The sequence below is a fragment of the Nicotiana sylvestris genome, chromosome 2 (assembly GCF_000393655.2).
Source record: "Nicotiana sylvestris chromosome 2, ASM39365v2, whole genome shotgun sequence".
In the NCBI taxonomy this organism is placed as follows: Eukaryota; Viridiplantae; Streptophyta; class Magnoliopsida; order Solanales; family Solanaceae; genus Nicotiana; species Nicotiana sylvestris.
Window position 1 is genome coordinate 209,596,449 of NC_091058.1, and position 15,803 is coordinate 209,612,251.

Here is a 15,803-nt window from a genome sequence, read left to right on the forward strand (position 1 = left end):
CGTCGCAACCCCAGTCCGGAACATCACCCAAACCACCCCGTCACATTCCCTACTGCCTCACGACCACCTGACCAACTCCCTCATCACCACCGTCCAAACACCATCGCCCTAACACCATAACCAACACCCAAACACCATCACCCTCGTCCCAGCTGCTCGTCGAAGCTGCGTCTGCGTCCTCACCTTCCCGTCGACCTTAACCCAAAACCACCAGTCCGTCAACCACCCCAAACCCACCATCAACGAACCCAAAACCATTGTCGCCCCAGCTCCCTCTCCGCCTCTCGACCCTACTGTCGAATGCTTGCCCCGACGACACCAGCCCCCTCATCATCATTTTCCGGTCGACAACCACCCAACCCAGCTCCTTACTCGCATCTAAACGACCCCTTTCTGTGGCATGTCCTCAAGCTAGCTTGCTACGTCGCAAAATCCAGCAGTAGCAACAGTTTTGGTCCAAGCTTTTTATTACCATCGAGGTCGTCTTTGGTCGTCTTTGGTTCGTCGAGGTCCGGTACGTTGAGTTTGACGTCGAAGTTCCGTCGTTCTGTTATTGGAGAGGTGTCCGACAGTTGTCGGTCCAGTTGGTTGTTGTTCTTGCTTCAAACAGGTGCATGCGCATTTTTAAACTTGTTATATTTGCTTAATTGGAATGAAATGATATGGATTTCCTACGCACTGTTTGTGTATCAGATTTGTTGAATATCGGATTTCCTATTCTGAAAGGTGCTAATTACTTAGTTTGTCTTAATAGTTGTTTATACATGTGGTAGTAACGTTAAAATTTTAGTAGCAATTTTAATTCCGCAGAAAAAAAAACCGCTTCATCAAATGAGTTCAATTTATAACCCATGATCTAGTGAAGTAGCGAAAAACGTAGTTGTTTTAGTCTTGTCCTTTTCCTAAAAGAAAAAAAAGAGAAAAAATAAATAAATAAACAAAAAACGAGACTAGCTTCGCCAAAAAAAATGTACAGATTGCGGAGCCTTCATAAAATATGTGTATTAAATACTTAGATTCCGGGACGGGCCGTTTAGTAAATTTCACGGCCCTACCCAAAAATAATAACGCGCTAGTTGTTTTAGGCGCACCTTCAATAATTTATTCTCCTTAAACTCGGGTGCGCATTTATGTGACCCAAATCCAAGTCTCAACGAAATCGAAATGTATCTCTAATCACGGGTACATTGATTGTGACGTGGTCTGAGATGCATTTCCATGACGTTGCAAATTCTTTTAAAAAAAAATAATGAATGAGACGAGCCTCGCCAAATAAAAATGCAAATTGCGGGGCCCTCAATAATTAGTCATAATAAATACTTAGAATTTGGGATGGACCGTTTAGTGAATCTCACTGTCTTCCCTAAAGATAATAACGCGTTAGCCTCTTTAGACGCGATTTAATTAAATTACTTTCTTAAACTCGGGTGTGCATTTCATGCGACCCAAATCCAAATCCTAAAACATCAAATAAAATATGTTTCGGATTGTGGGTGCATTTCATGTGACACAGTCCAAAGATATGTTTTGAGCGATGTTCACATTCCTAAAAAATAATGATAATAAAGCTGTAAAAGATAAAATTTGCACATGGTTCATAAGTGTATTAAAAATCAGATAAATAAGCCAAATATAACAGTTGAGCGACCGTGCTAGAACCACGGAACTCGGGAATGCCTAACACCTTCTCCCGGGTTAACAGAATTCCTTATCCGGATTTCTGATACGCAGACTGTAATATAGAGTCATTCTTTTCCTCGATTCGGGATTAAAATTGGTGACTTGGGACACCCTAAATCTCCCAAGTGGCGACTCTAAAATAATTAAACCAATCCCGTTTCGATTGTCCTTTAATTGGAAAAAACTCCCCCTGCGCCCCTCGGGTGCGGAAAAAGGAGGTGTGACAGCTCTGGCGACTCTGCTGGGGACTAATAACCCAGAACCACTGGTTCAGGGTTAGAAATTCGAGCTTAGATAAATTGTTATATTTGGCTTTATCTGATTTTTTACATGTTTTAAGCCTAATGTGCTAAATGTTGCTTTTACCGCTTTGATATTATGTGAACTGTATATAAATTGTGCCGAAACCCATCTTCTCTCTGAGTCTTCTAAATCATGAAGAAGGGCGTACTTCGTATGACTTCTTTTCTGTATAGTGTCAAATCCCAATTTAGAACGAGGTTCGGATAAGTTGCTAAGCCGGTGAAGCTTCTGTATTCCCGGTACGCTGCCCCCCCTCGGCTCGAGCTGTCCGCTCGGGTAAGCCAGGTCTAGAACAAACACCCAGGTTCTGAACCTAGTATAACAAAGCCACATGCCGGATCCCTAGTAGGAACGTTTATTTGCATCATGTGCATTTGACTTAGGGGACTCAACACAGGGGTTGGGTCCGTCTAGGACAAGCAACCTGAAAATAATAGACCATCTTATGACATCCTATGTGCTACATGTTGTATTCAGTCAAGGGCAAATGGGTCATTTGGTCATTTCCAGCATGATGTTATTTTAATCAAAGCATGAGGAACATTTGCGGAATCCAAGAAGCCTTGGAATTCCCTATGTCCCCCACGCTTGCTTTTTGGGAAAACACATGGGGAACATTTGTGGAATCCAAGAAGCCTTGGAATTCCCATATGTCCCCCACGCTTCATATGTTGGAAAAAGCGCATGGGGAACATTTGTGAAATCCAAGATGTCTTGGAAATCCTTATGTTTCTCATGCCACATTTTGAAAACAACAATAAATAATAAATAAAAAAAAATTACAAATAAAACAAAGCATGAAAATTCAAAAAGATTTTGTATGTTTTCATTATTTTCCACAGATTAAAAATAAATCGTGAAAAAGAGGAGAAAATAACAGCATAGAAGTCCGAGTAGAGTCGAAACTCTGCCGAAATTTTAAAAATGAAAAAATGTCTTGTTAGTTTGTTATATTAAAAGCAAAGGAAAAATAAAAAAAAATCACCATTGTTCTATCTGTTTTTTTAAAAAAATATTAAAGAAAATAGTTTGTTTTGCCATTAAATGAAAATGAAAAAGAGTTTGTTTTTTTTTTTAAAAAAAATGTTTTATTTTATTTTATTTTGTTTGTCTATGAAAATGCCAGAAATAAAAATAAAAAGAGTTTTATTATTTGTTCCAAAAATAAGTATATATATAATCCAAAAAAAAAATTCAAAAGAAAGTTCAAAATTCAAAAAAGATAAAATAGATAAATAAAAATCCGAAAATATTTTGATTCTTCTTTAGAAAATTCAGAAAAAAAAACATTTTAGAAGCATTTCTTTTATTAAAGGTAAAATTCCAAAAAATATTTTCTTCTTCTTCTGTAGAAGTGTTTCTTTTAAAAAGAAAATCAATCAAAAATAAAAAAATATACTTCCTTTCTTCTTTTAAAGTAGTTCTTTCAAATTCAAAAAAGTTAGTTCATCTACTTATCCTTGATTGACCGAACTACGCGGGTTTGATTCTCACCGGGTGTGAGATACGTAGGCAACCCTCATCGGGTCCAACCCCACCTTCTCAAAAAGAAGGAATGTTTTACGTTTTTCGTTAATTTGTTTGTTTGTTATGAATGAAGAATAATAGTCTATTTGATTGTTGTGGGAAAAATAATAAAACGAAAAAAAAAATATATAGAAAATGGAAAAGGGTCCTCTCAAAAATAGTTTATTCGCCCGAACTACGCGGGTTTGATTCTCACCGGATGTGAGATACGTAGGCAACCCTCATCGGGTCCAACCCCACCGTTTTGCTAAAAAGCCAAAAACAAACAAATAATAATCATAAAAAATATATATGTCAAATTTCAATTTTTTGTCATAAAGAAGTCGGGTGACGCTGTTTTATCAAGACATAGCCGAATGTTCCCGAAAGGGACGCCGGAAGGCTGACTTTGCATAAAACAGCCACCTTTGGATCATTTTTAAGATTTGGTCCAGTTGACCCACACAGCCTTAAAAATCCTCGTCCCCGAGACGTTGAAAGGTCGTGTTTGCAATATTGAGTTTTCTAATTTGAAAAACGAAAAAAGAGTCATAAATAAGTCAGGTGATGTTGTTTTATCATAAATAGCCGAATGTTCCCGAAAGGGACGCCGGAAGGCTAACTTTGCATAAACAGCCACCTTTGGGTCATTGTTTTGCAACACCAAGTTTTATTATAATTTGAAAAAAGAGTCGACGGTCAGGTGAATACCGTCTTTTGTCATAATAAGCCGAGCCAGCTTCGGCCGCGTCTTAAGCCGTTCTCGCCGAAATAGCCTTAGAGTATCTTCGGTTGTCGAAAGGTTATTTTCGTAAAAGAATGGACAAATTTATAAAGTGTCATAAAATAATCCTCCCCGGCCTCAAAATTTATATGAAATTTGGAAGGGGCCACATTTGCAAAAAATAACCGTCCGGTTGCATTTGGCAAACGGGGAAAGGAACTATCCGTTCGTTTTTGAGTTTGTAATTGTTGATTAGAGTATGCGAATTATTTTGATTTTCGGGTCCGTTTGTTGTCTCTTGTCAAAAGTCCGTTTTTGCAATCAAGTTTGTTTTAATTTGAAAATTGGAAATTCCAAAAAAAATGTGTGCGTTTATTATTGTTTATCTTTTATTGGTCCGAACTACGCAAGGTCTGATTCATGCGGGGTCATGATACGTAGGAAATCTCCATAAGATTCGACCACAACAAAAAGAAAAAAAATAAAAAAAAAAAGGAAAAATGAAAAAATCGAAAAAGAGAAAAGAAAAAAAAAGATCGAAAGGAAAAGAAAATACAAAATAAATACAGGGGTTCCCAAAGTACTTCAAAGGGGCAAACAAACAAGTCGGGGTGACGCATGTTGTTTAAAGCAAAGCATGTTAGAAACGGTTAACTGCCTAGGGGCATTGCATCCTCAATGTGTTGTTGTCAAATCTGTTAAACTCTAAACGCTAACAAGTTTGTTGTTTTCCGAATCTCAAACAGTTAGTTGTTAAAGAATTCTGGCAACACACCCTTACCAAACTATATCCAAAGGACCGATAACAACAAGCATGGCTACTTCAGAGAATAGTACCGAGGAAGAAAGGCCGATGAGCCAGTTGTTAATGGAAGCGATGGGAAAGATAGAAAGGATGGGACTAGATATGAATGCAATGCAGGTAGCTCTAGCCAAAGCACAAAAGAGCCCTGAGCCATTGGGGCACATGCCGGAATACCCTCACTCCGGCCCTTCAACAAGCCTCCCAAATCCCCGTTACCATCAAGAAAGAAGCCCTCATGATTCCCAGGCTCCACCACCCCATCAACCTCTCCCAACACCCAATATTCCCATTTTTGTGGGACCTGCATCAGCCCCTTTGCAGCGAACGACCAGTGAGCCATTGTTTCAGGCTCACGATACACAATACTATCCCCCTGAGCCTACATTCCATGCACCCGAACCACAGGCTTACAATCCCCATTTGGAAGTACCGGCAGAGGTTGAGAAGCCGGATAAGGCCCCTGAACAGGATGAAGTGTTGAGAAAGTTCAAAAGCCTGGAGCAATCCTTCAGGAACTTACACGGGCTGGGCAATCAAGTCAGCGTGGCATACAAAGATCTGTGCCCTTTCCCAGATGTCCAACTCCCGGCTGGGTTCAAGATGCCCAAGTTTGATTTATATGAAGGGCACGGTGATCCCATGGCACATTTGCGGGGATTCTGTAGCAAAATGAGAGGGGCAGGAGGCAAGGATGAGCTTTTGATAGCTTATTTCGGCCAAAGTCTGAGCGGATCTGCACTGGAATGGTATACCAGGCAGGATTTCAGCAGGTGGTACACGTGGGATGACCTGGCGCAGGCTTTTGCAGGTCATTTCCAGTACAATCTCGAGATAGTCCCTGACCGTCTCACATTGCTGAGGACTGAAAAGAAGCCCGGGGAAAGTTTTCGTGAGTTTGGTTTCCGCTGGAGAGAACAAGCGGCCAGAGTTGATCCTCCCATGAAAGAGGGAGAAATGGTGGACTACTTCTTGCAAACACTTGATCCAACTTACTTTGGTCACTTAGTGACAACGGTTGGGAAATCCTTCAATGAAGTGGTAAAGATAGGGGTCATGATAGAGGAGGGCCTAAGGTCTGACAAAATCCTAAATTACTCAGCGCTCAAGGCAACGACCCAAGCTATTCAGAGCGGCGCGGGAGGTGTGCTCGAGGTCGCATCAGTCGAAGCAGGTACTGGGTCCAAATTCAGAGGTCCTTCCCCTCACTACCAGCCCAGGCCCCACACTCCATACAACCTTCCACAACCCTACTATCCACCATCAGAGCCACTCTTTTCAGACCATCATGCCCAAGCCTGCCCCCGAGCTCCATATAATCCGCCTCAATATTATCCTCCGAACAAAGTCCGGTCGCAGGGTCAACTATCAGGTCACCCCCGCTGGCGAGAGCCAGCACCACGTAATGCATTCTTGCCTTCACAACGTTTTCAAGCACCCAACGACCCTAGAAAACAGGGGCATGGGGGAAAACAAAGGCAAGGAAACAATTTCACGCCAATTGGGGAGTCCTACGCAAGTTTGTTTGAAAAGCTAAAGCTTTCAGGACTGATTGAGCCGCTCCTTGGCTATACTCCAGATCCATATGCAAAAGGGTTCAATCCTGCTGTACGATGCATGTACCACTCTAATGTCCAAGGACATAGCATTGAAGATTGTCGTTCTTTGAAAAAGGAAATCGAAAGAATGATTCAGGAAGGGGCAATTGTGATCAACGACAGTGACAGGGAGCAGGCGAATCATCTTGAGAACTTGTTGATTGATGTTGATAATACTGAAGTTGGGGATGGTCTTGGCAATGTTGATATAGAGCTCAATGGCTAAAATGTCATGCTTTGCAGTTGGAAGATTCTCCATTTTGGGTCAGCCGGAGATGCCGTGCTTGGATGGTTGGAAAAACACTCCATTTTGGGTCAACCGGAGAGGATCTTTGATGGTTTATTTTGTTGTCATTTCCGTTGTTCGGATTATTAGGATTGTAATTCCGATTTGTTTTGTGTCAATATCTTTCCGCTTATCTTTCCGTTTTGTCATAGCGGTTTGTTTAAGTTTTGTCCAAGTTGTTTAGGATTTTATTCCGGTTTTCTTTGTTTTTAAAACCATTTGTTCAGTCCAATGCAAAAAATTCAGTCTTTGATTATTCCCAGTCACCTTTCTGTTTAGTCATTATGTCATTTTTATTCAGCACTGATTCTAGTGACATGACATGCGCACACAGTTTGGGCCTAGTCTTTAAAGTTAATCATAAAACCCCAGAAAGGCGATCAAACCATTTAAAGAAAATAAGGACGGTTTGAGATTATTTGGAGCCCGAGTCATGTGGAACTGGGGTAAGTTCAGCACAAAGAAAACCATTAAAAGCAAGATTCGCCAAATTGGCATAAGGGGCGTTCATGATAATGAGAGTATCGCCCAGTGGTGTTTAGAAGTGACAAATGAACAAACAGATGTCGAATATAATTGTCAAATCTAGCACCATCGGAAGAGACTATAAATCTATTGATTAATGGTGTTGTTTGCACTTGGCATGTCTTGAAGACTGGAATGACGAAGGCATTTTGTTCTGCTACCTAAACACTTTATCCTTCGTTACCCCTTTTAGCCTTATTTATTTTTCTTTCATACCCCTCGTTCGGAATCAGTAACAACGAAAAAAAGAGAAAGAAAGAAAACAGCAACGAAAAAAAAGAGGAAAAAAAAAATGAAAAGAGACAAGAAAAGAAAATTGATAAAAAGAAAAAAAGAAAGTCAAATGAAACAGAGGAATTGGGAACTACGTTTGACCTGATTCCTCAAAGAGGATACGTAGGCGCTTCACGGCTCGGTCATAGTTTTGAAAATGAAAAAAAAAACAATTAAAATATCCCCAAGCAAGAAACTGGGGCAGATGTTGCGTTTGATGTAAATAAATCTAATTCCGAAGGTTGTAATTAATAACCCAAAATGAATGCATTTTTGAGCCTTTAATACCCTTTCTTTCTAGCCCAATCCAAAAACCCACATTACGGTCCAAAGAAAGACCTTCCGATCAGTCTTCAAAAGATGCCAAGTCAGACAAATGAAGAATCTTACCGGCGAACATAACATTCTGTTCCACAGCAGAAAGGACTCTAATCTCCAGCAGAAAGAGTCGTACCGGCGACACTCCAAATCCCCAGCTGGAAAGTGATACAAATGAGAGAGTCTTATCGGTGAAAACCTTCACAGGCACCATAAGGCGATGAAAGCTGAGAGAAAACCAAAATGAGAGAGACTTGATAGTGAAAACCCTTCGGGCACTACAAGTCGAATAAGATTGAGAATCAGAGGGGGAATCGCCAATGGAAGATCTTGAAAGATGATTGACGGTAGAGGATAGGCCACATACGCATGTCATGGCCATTAGAGTCGGTATCTGCGTTTGATAGGTTTTTATTTATAGTTTCTTTTATAAAAGAGTCATCGTGTCCTTTGTCTTTTATTTTGTTTCTGTTGTTTTTCTCCTTTCACAAAAAATTTCCCCAATAGAGTCTGTCCGGTCAGAACAAGTATGAAATGACTTCAAAAATATGCCATCAGCTTTCCAAGATGAGATCTGACTACTATATCCAAATGGTATAGTCAGCAAGGAACAAGCGCGAGGCCAGTGTCAAAAAAGATATCCCCAGCAAAGGGAATTGACAAAAGGATTGACGAGCGTCAATAGAGATATCCTTGCCAAAACCAAGGTTATAAACCTCAAAGGCCAAGGCCCATGAACAGAGCAAGGAGAGCGGCGAGCATGATTTGGCGAAATCCATACTAGACTAAAAGGTCGGAAAAATGCCAGTTTCCGAGCTATGCCACAAAAGAAGAGGGATATCTCCAGCAGGAAGGGATTATCCCCAACACATAATATCATCCCCAACAAGTTGTGCAACACAGAGCAAGGAGGGAGAAAGGGAACACCATCCCAGTAGGAGTATCACAACCAACCACCATGTTTTAAACTAACAATTTTGTTTGATTTGAAACAGGTAAAGGAAGGGCATTGATGCCAGAGCTGCGTGCCACAAGGGATATTATCAAACTGGGGCAGAAAATTTTCCTTCCATTTAGAAAATTTTCTGGAAGTCAGGTACCCCCAGCTGATAACATTTTACCCCCCAACAGGTAAGTAAATCAAGGGAGGTAGTCTTTGAAGGAAGAAGCTATGCAAAAACAAAACAAAAAAGGAATAAAAAAAAGAATAATAATAAAAATTTGGGGAAGGTAGAAAAGGAAAATTCATCCCAATCCCCAGCAAGTATTCGAGGTAAGACATTTTCAAGTCTTAAAGATATGTTGGGTTCATCCGCCCTCAAATAGGATCTGTTGGGTTCATCCGCCCTCAAATAGGATATGTTGGGTTCATCCGCCCTCAAATAGGATATGTCGGGTTCATCCGCCCTCAAATAGGATATGTTGGGTTCATCCGCCCTCAAATAGGATATGCTGGGTTCATCCGCCCTCAAACAGGATATGTCGGGTTCATCCGCCCTCAAATAGGATATGTTGGGTTCGTCCGCCCTCAAATAGGACATGTCGGGTTCATCCGCCCTCAAATAGGATCTTATTTTCAAAGTTATTGTTCGACAGGCGCCCACCTGAATAACGAGAGGAATACATTTTGTCTTTTCATTTCTGTTCTAGGTCACCCACCAGTATAATGCGGGAATACATTTCTGTCTTTTCATTTCTGTTCTAGGTCACCCACCAGTATAATGCGGGAATGCATTTCTGTCTTTTCATTTCTGTTCTAGGTCACCCACCAGTATAATGCGGGCATATCATTTTTCATATCTTTGAAGCCAGGCGCCCACCTGTATAATGAGAGGAATACATTCAGCCTTTACTTTTAAGTGTTGAAGCCAGGCGCCCACCTGTATAATGAGAGGAATACATTCAGTCTTTACTTTTAAGTGTTGAATCCAGGCGCCCACCTGTATAATGAGAGGAATACATTCAGTCTTTACTTTTAAGTGTTGAAGCTAGGCGCCCACCTGTATAATGAGAGGCATACATTCAGTCTTTACTTTCAAGTGTTGAAATTGGGAGCCCGCCCAGATAACAGAGGCATACATTCAGTTTTTTTACTTTTAAGTGTTGAAGTTGGGAGCCCGCCCATAATAACAGAGGAATACATTCAGTCTTTACTTTTAAGTATTGAAATTGGGAGCCCGCCCAGATAACAGAGGCATACATTCCACGTCTTTACCCATAGGAGATGCATTTCCTCCTAAGTTTTAGTTTTACCCATAGGAGATGCATTTCCTCCTAAGTTCAGTTTTACCATAGGAGACGCACTTCCTAAATTCAGTTCTACCAATAGGAGACGCACTTCCTAAATCCATTCACCAGTAGGAGACGCACTTCCTAAGTTCAGTTTTACCAATAGGAGACGCACTTCCTAAGTCCATTGTACCAATAGGAGACGCACTTCCTAAAAAGTTTCACAAGTAGGAGACGCACTTCCTAAAAAGTTTCACAAGTAGGAGACGCACTTCCTAAAATGTTTCACAAGTAGGAGACGCACTTCCTAAGCAAGTTTTATCAGTAGGAGACGCACTTCCTAAGATAAGTTTCACCAGTAGGAGACGCACTTCCTAAGTCAGTTTCACCATAGGAGACGCACTTCCTAAAGTTCAGTTTCACCATAGGAGACGCACTTCCTAAGTTCATTTCACCCATAGGAGACGCACTTCCTAAGTCAGTTTCACCATAGGAGACGCACTTCCTAAAGTTCAGTTTCACCATAGGAGACGCACTTCCTAAAGTTCAGTTTCACCATAGGAGACGCACTTCCTAAAGTTCAGTTTCACCATAGGAGACGCACTTCCTAAAGTTCAGTTTCACCATAGGAGACGCACTTCCTAAAGTTCAGTTTCACCATAGGAGACGCACTTCCTAAAGCAAGTTCACCAGTAGGAGACGCACTTCCTAAGACAAGTTTCACCAGTAGGAGACGCACTTCCTAAGACAAGTTTCACCAGTAGGAGACGCACTTCCTAAGTTCAGTTTCACCAATAGGAGACGCACTTCCTAAAAATATTTCACCAGTAGGAGACGCACTTCCTAAGCAAGTTTTACCAGTAGGAGACGCACTTCCTAAAGTAAGTTTCACCAGTAGGAGACGCACTTCCTAAGTTCAGTTTCACCAACAGGAGACGCACTTCCTAAAAAGATTTTACCCCTAGGAGATGCACTTCCTAGTTTGATTCATTTTTAAGTTCGACCATAGGGGACACAATTCCTAGTCCAGTTTTTTGAAGTTTACCCGTAGGAGACACACTTCCTAATCGAGATTTTATTCATAGGAGACGCACTTCCTAGTTCTAATCACTGAAGTTTTCACCCTTAGGAGACGCACTTCCTAGTTTAGCTCAGTCCGATTCAACCATAGAAGACACACTTTCTAGTTTGAGTCATTGAGGTTTTTATTTTAGCAGACACATTTGCTAGCAAGAGTTTTGGTTTTACTCCTAGGAGATGCACATCCTAGCCTAGTCTTTAGTTTACTCTCATCATTGCATCAGTAGTGTAAGTGAGTTACAATTTTGCTAACGACTCACAAACCTTCCCAGTACAAACTGGGTTAGGAAATTTTGTTTGTTTTGTTTGTTTTGATTGTCAGGGACCCGCCTGTAGAACGGAGAAAACATTTTTCAAAATCAAGCAGTGACCCACTGGAGAACAGAAGGATTACAACAAAAATCCCCAGCCCTCAATCCAAGATAGAAGCAACAAGAATCTCGCCCCAAGAATGCGAGTCAATAGTCTGAGAGGGTCAACAAAAGCTAATCAAAAAAAAAAAAAAAAAAAAAAAAAAAAAAAAAAAAAAAAAGAGAAAAATGAATGAATCCGAAGCACGGATGTGGATAACAGATGTGATCTGCTCAAGAACTAGCGCCTACAACTAGCAAGTATCAAGGTTCAAGTCCAAAAGTCTGTATGAAGCACCATTCAAGACTCAAGACCAAGTTTCAGAAGACTTAAGAGATAGGAATCCTTGTAACTAGTAGCTGATAGGCTTAGTTAGTCTTTTTTCAGTTTTCATTTTTGTTGGACCGCAGACCGGAACCTCAACGGAACAGAACCTCGATCGGCTCTTCACCTCGGTACACTTCACTATCCCTCCCATTCCCGAACTACACGTGGCCTGATTCAATGCATTTATCTATCATGAAATCCAAAATTCTCCTCGCTCTATCCATTTGACCACGTAAACAATATCCATCCATTATCACATTGTAAATCAGGCTCTACACCTTTTTCGTTCATATGTCTCATTACTTCCTCGGCATCTTCAACTTTCCCTTCTTTGCACAGTCCATCAATCACCATGGTGAAGGTGCGCACGTCTGGATAAATATTAAGGTCTAACATCTCAGAGAACAAAGTCCTAACCTTTTCCCACTGACCAAACTTACACAAACCATCAATCAATGAATTAAATGTGAATATGTCTGGACATATGCCTTTCTTTTTCATCTCATTCAAAAGGCTGATAGCCGCATCTAAATTTCTATCTTTGCAAAGGGAATCTATTACAATGCTGTAGTTAAATATGTCGGGCTTAGTGCTCCCTTGTTCCATTAGCCGGAGCAAACTAACAGTTTTTTCAGTATGACCCCTTTTGCTTAGCCCATTCATGACGGTTGCATACATAACTTCGTCGGGCTCACAAATCTTCTCCCTCGCCAACTTTTTGAACAATTCAACTGCATCTTTGACCTTATCTTCAGCAAAAAATCCCTTTATTAGGGTGTCAAAGGTGACAACATTAAATGGAATGCCATTCTTCAAGTAAACGGGTAACACCGAAAATCCACAATCAACACAATGCATCAGGCAATAACTATTAATCACGATACTCAAGATGAACCCATCAATCTGGATATACGATTTCTGCATTTCTACAAAAAGAGAAACTACAGCAGAGTAATGCTTCATATTTAGCATAGTCTTATATAATTTAGAGAATTCGACAAGAGACGGAAGAGGTTTCGTTTTGATCATTTGATGGAATAGAGTCAGAGCATCATCTAAACACTTGACGTTCTCAAATTTGCTATTTACCCCAAATTTACCCTTTACTGAAATGGATGTATTACTATGGCCTCTGATTGTAATTGCCGAACAAGAAGGATAAATATCAAAGAAAGAGATAAAGGGAATACCATTGCGAGGGCAATGCAGAGAAATTCTCCTCTATCTTCTTGTTTTATATTGTTACTTTGCGCTACATTTCTTAATATTTATTTTGAAATTCTCCTCACGAAGTTAAGCTCTTTTCATTATTCGGGTATATTTGTTCATTCTATTTATTTATTTTTTTGTATATTTTAATTTCATGATTAGTGTCTTTAATATGCAACTTTATAATTTCTCACATCTCTGGACATATGTAAAAATAAAGAATTCTATGTTTCTTTATTTTAAGTTGTTTGCATGATTGTCAGGTGAAAGTTGCTAATTTTCATGTTAATAGAATTAATTGAGAGAAGAATACTTGTTTTATGTTGTTCGACATTTGAATTTGTATTAAAATTAGAAGACATTTTTGTTCTAGTTAAAATTAAAGATATACTAATAATTTTTAAAAAATAGTATTCTTTTCTATTACTTTAGTATGTATAGATTACAAATTTGATATTATGTCAATCTTTTCTTTACACTAGTATCCTAATTATTTCTAATTATTTATCTTTTTTATAGTTTTTACTATGTAGAATTTGTCAAAATTTGAGTTTGTGGCACCTGACATTCCTGGAAAGAATTACTTATCATAGGTTCTCGATGCTGAGATTCACTTGGCTACTAAAGGCTTTGGTGACATCATTACTCGGGGTAATGAGGAATCAAGGCAGAACAAAGCGAAGGTCATGATTTTCCTTCGTCATCGTTTGGATGAAGGTTCGAAGGTTGAATATTTGATAGTGAGAGATCCGCTTGAATTGTGACTGGCTTGAAGGAAAGACATGATCACCTTACGGCTACGGTATTATCAAGGGCTCGATATAAGTGGATGCACTTACGATTGCAAGATTTTAAGACCATAAGTGAGTATAACTCTGTTGTATTTCGAATAATTTCCCAACTAAAATTATGCGGGGATGTTATGAATGATGAGGATTTATTGGAAAAGACTCTTACGACTTTTCATGCCTCAAATATGGTATTACAGCAGCAATAGCGTGAAAAGGGTTTTAAAAAGTATTCTGAATTAATCTCATGCCTTTTGGGGGCTGACCAATATAATACCCTTTTGCTGAAAAATCATGAAGCTCGTCCCACAAGATCAGCTCTGATTCATGAAGCGAATATAGTAGTGAGACGTGATAAGTTTGAAAAACAAAACGAATAATCATCATGGCCATATAATGTATGTAAGCACGTGATTTTTGACCCTCCCCGAGAATTTTCACATTTTTTGCGTGAATATGTGAAATTGGGTCCAATATAGTCATTTTAACTATTTTTACTTTATTTCATTGCAAAAAGAAAAATTACAAAAAAAAAGTATATATATAAATTTTAGTTTATGTATCCCTCATAAACTTGAAAAAAAAAATCAATCAAAAATTGCACTTTATTTTTGTACTTTATATAAATTCAAAAATTACAAAAATATAATTCTATTAATGTTTTGTAGTCGTTTTAATTTTGGAAAAATACAAAAAAATATTACTTTTTATTTTTGTCTTTATTAAAAACGAAAATTACAAAAAATAGTTTTATTAATATTCTATAATCATTTTAACTTTGAAAAATACAAAAAATATTATTACTTCATATTTTATCTTAATATTTAAGAAAAACGAAAATTACAAAAAATAGTTTCATTAATATTTTGTAGCTATTTTAAATCTTTAAAAAATATTTTAAAAATATATAGTTTTGTTGAATACTAGTCTTATTTTTGGTAGTTATTTTTGCTTACATAGGACTAGTTAAGCAACGTGTTCCTATTTCTCGGGTCCGGGCAAAAGAATAATATTCGGGTTTAAACTACCCGGTTTTAGGCCTAATTTTCGGACCTAGCCCATAATAAACAGTGTCCAGGACACATGGGGAACCCCACCACGCGTGGGGGACATATGCCTTGAACCCCACCACGCGTGGGCTCATTTTTCATGGCAAACCATGCCAAATACACGGACTACACATTTGACAAAGGGGGGGATTTTTGGGAATTTTGGAATTTAAAAAAAAAAAAGAAAAAAAAAAGAAAAAGAAAACAAGTACTGTTGACGCTTCTTCTTCATAAAAGAAGAAGAAGCAAAAACCTACGGGAAGAAGAGAACGGACGACTGGAAAAACCAGCTGCTCCCATCGCCAAAACCTCCAGGCAACCATCCTCCTCCTTGAATCCGCCATTGTTGCCATTGCGAGCTCCGCCATCGTCGACCACTGACCACCAAGCTTCCCAACGAACCTCCATCGTCGCAACCCCAGTCCGGAACATCACCCAAACCACCCCGTCACATTCCCTACTGCCTCACGACCACCTGACCAACTCCCTCATCACCACCGTCCAAACACCATCGCCCTAACACCATAACCAACACCCAAACACCATCACCCTCGTCCCAGCTGCTCGTCGAAGCTGCGTCTGCGTCCTCACCTTCCCGTCGACCTTAACCCAAAACCACCAGTCCGTCAACCACCCCAAACCCACCATCAACGAACCCAAAACCATTGTCGCCCCAGCTCCCTCTCCGCCTCTCGACCCTACTGTCGAATGCTTGCCCCGACGACACCAGCCCCCTCATCATCATTTTCCGGTCG

The 15,803-nt window shown here is 39.7% G+C and overlaps 1 pseudogene; it reads right to left on the reverse strand.

Moving 5' to 3' along the window:
• Positions 1 to 12,160: 12,160 nt before the first annotated feature.
• Positions 12,161 to 15,456, reverse strand: LOC138886237 (putative pentatricopeptide repeat-containing protein At1g12700, mitochondrial; annotated as a pseudogene).
• Between the last annotated feature and the right edge of the window lie 347 nt (positions 15,457 to 15,803).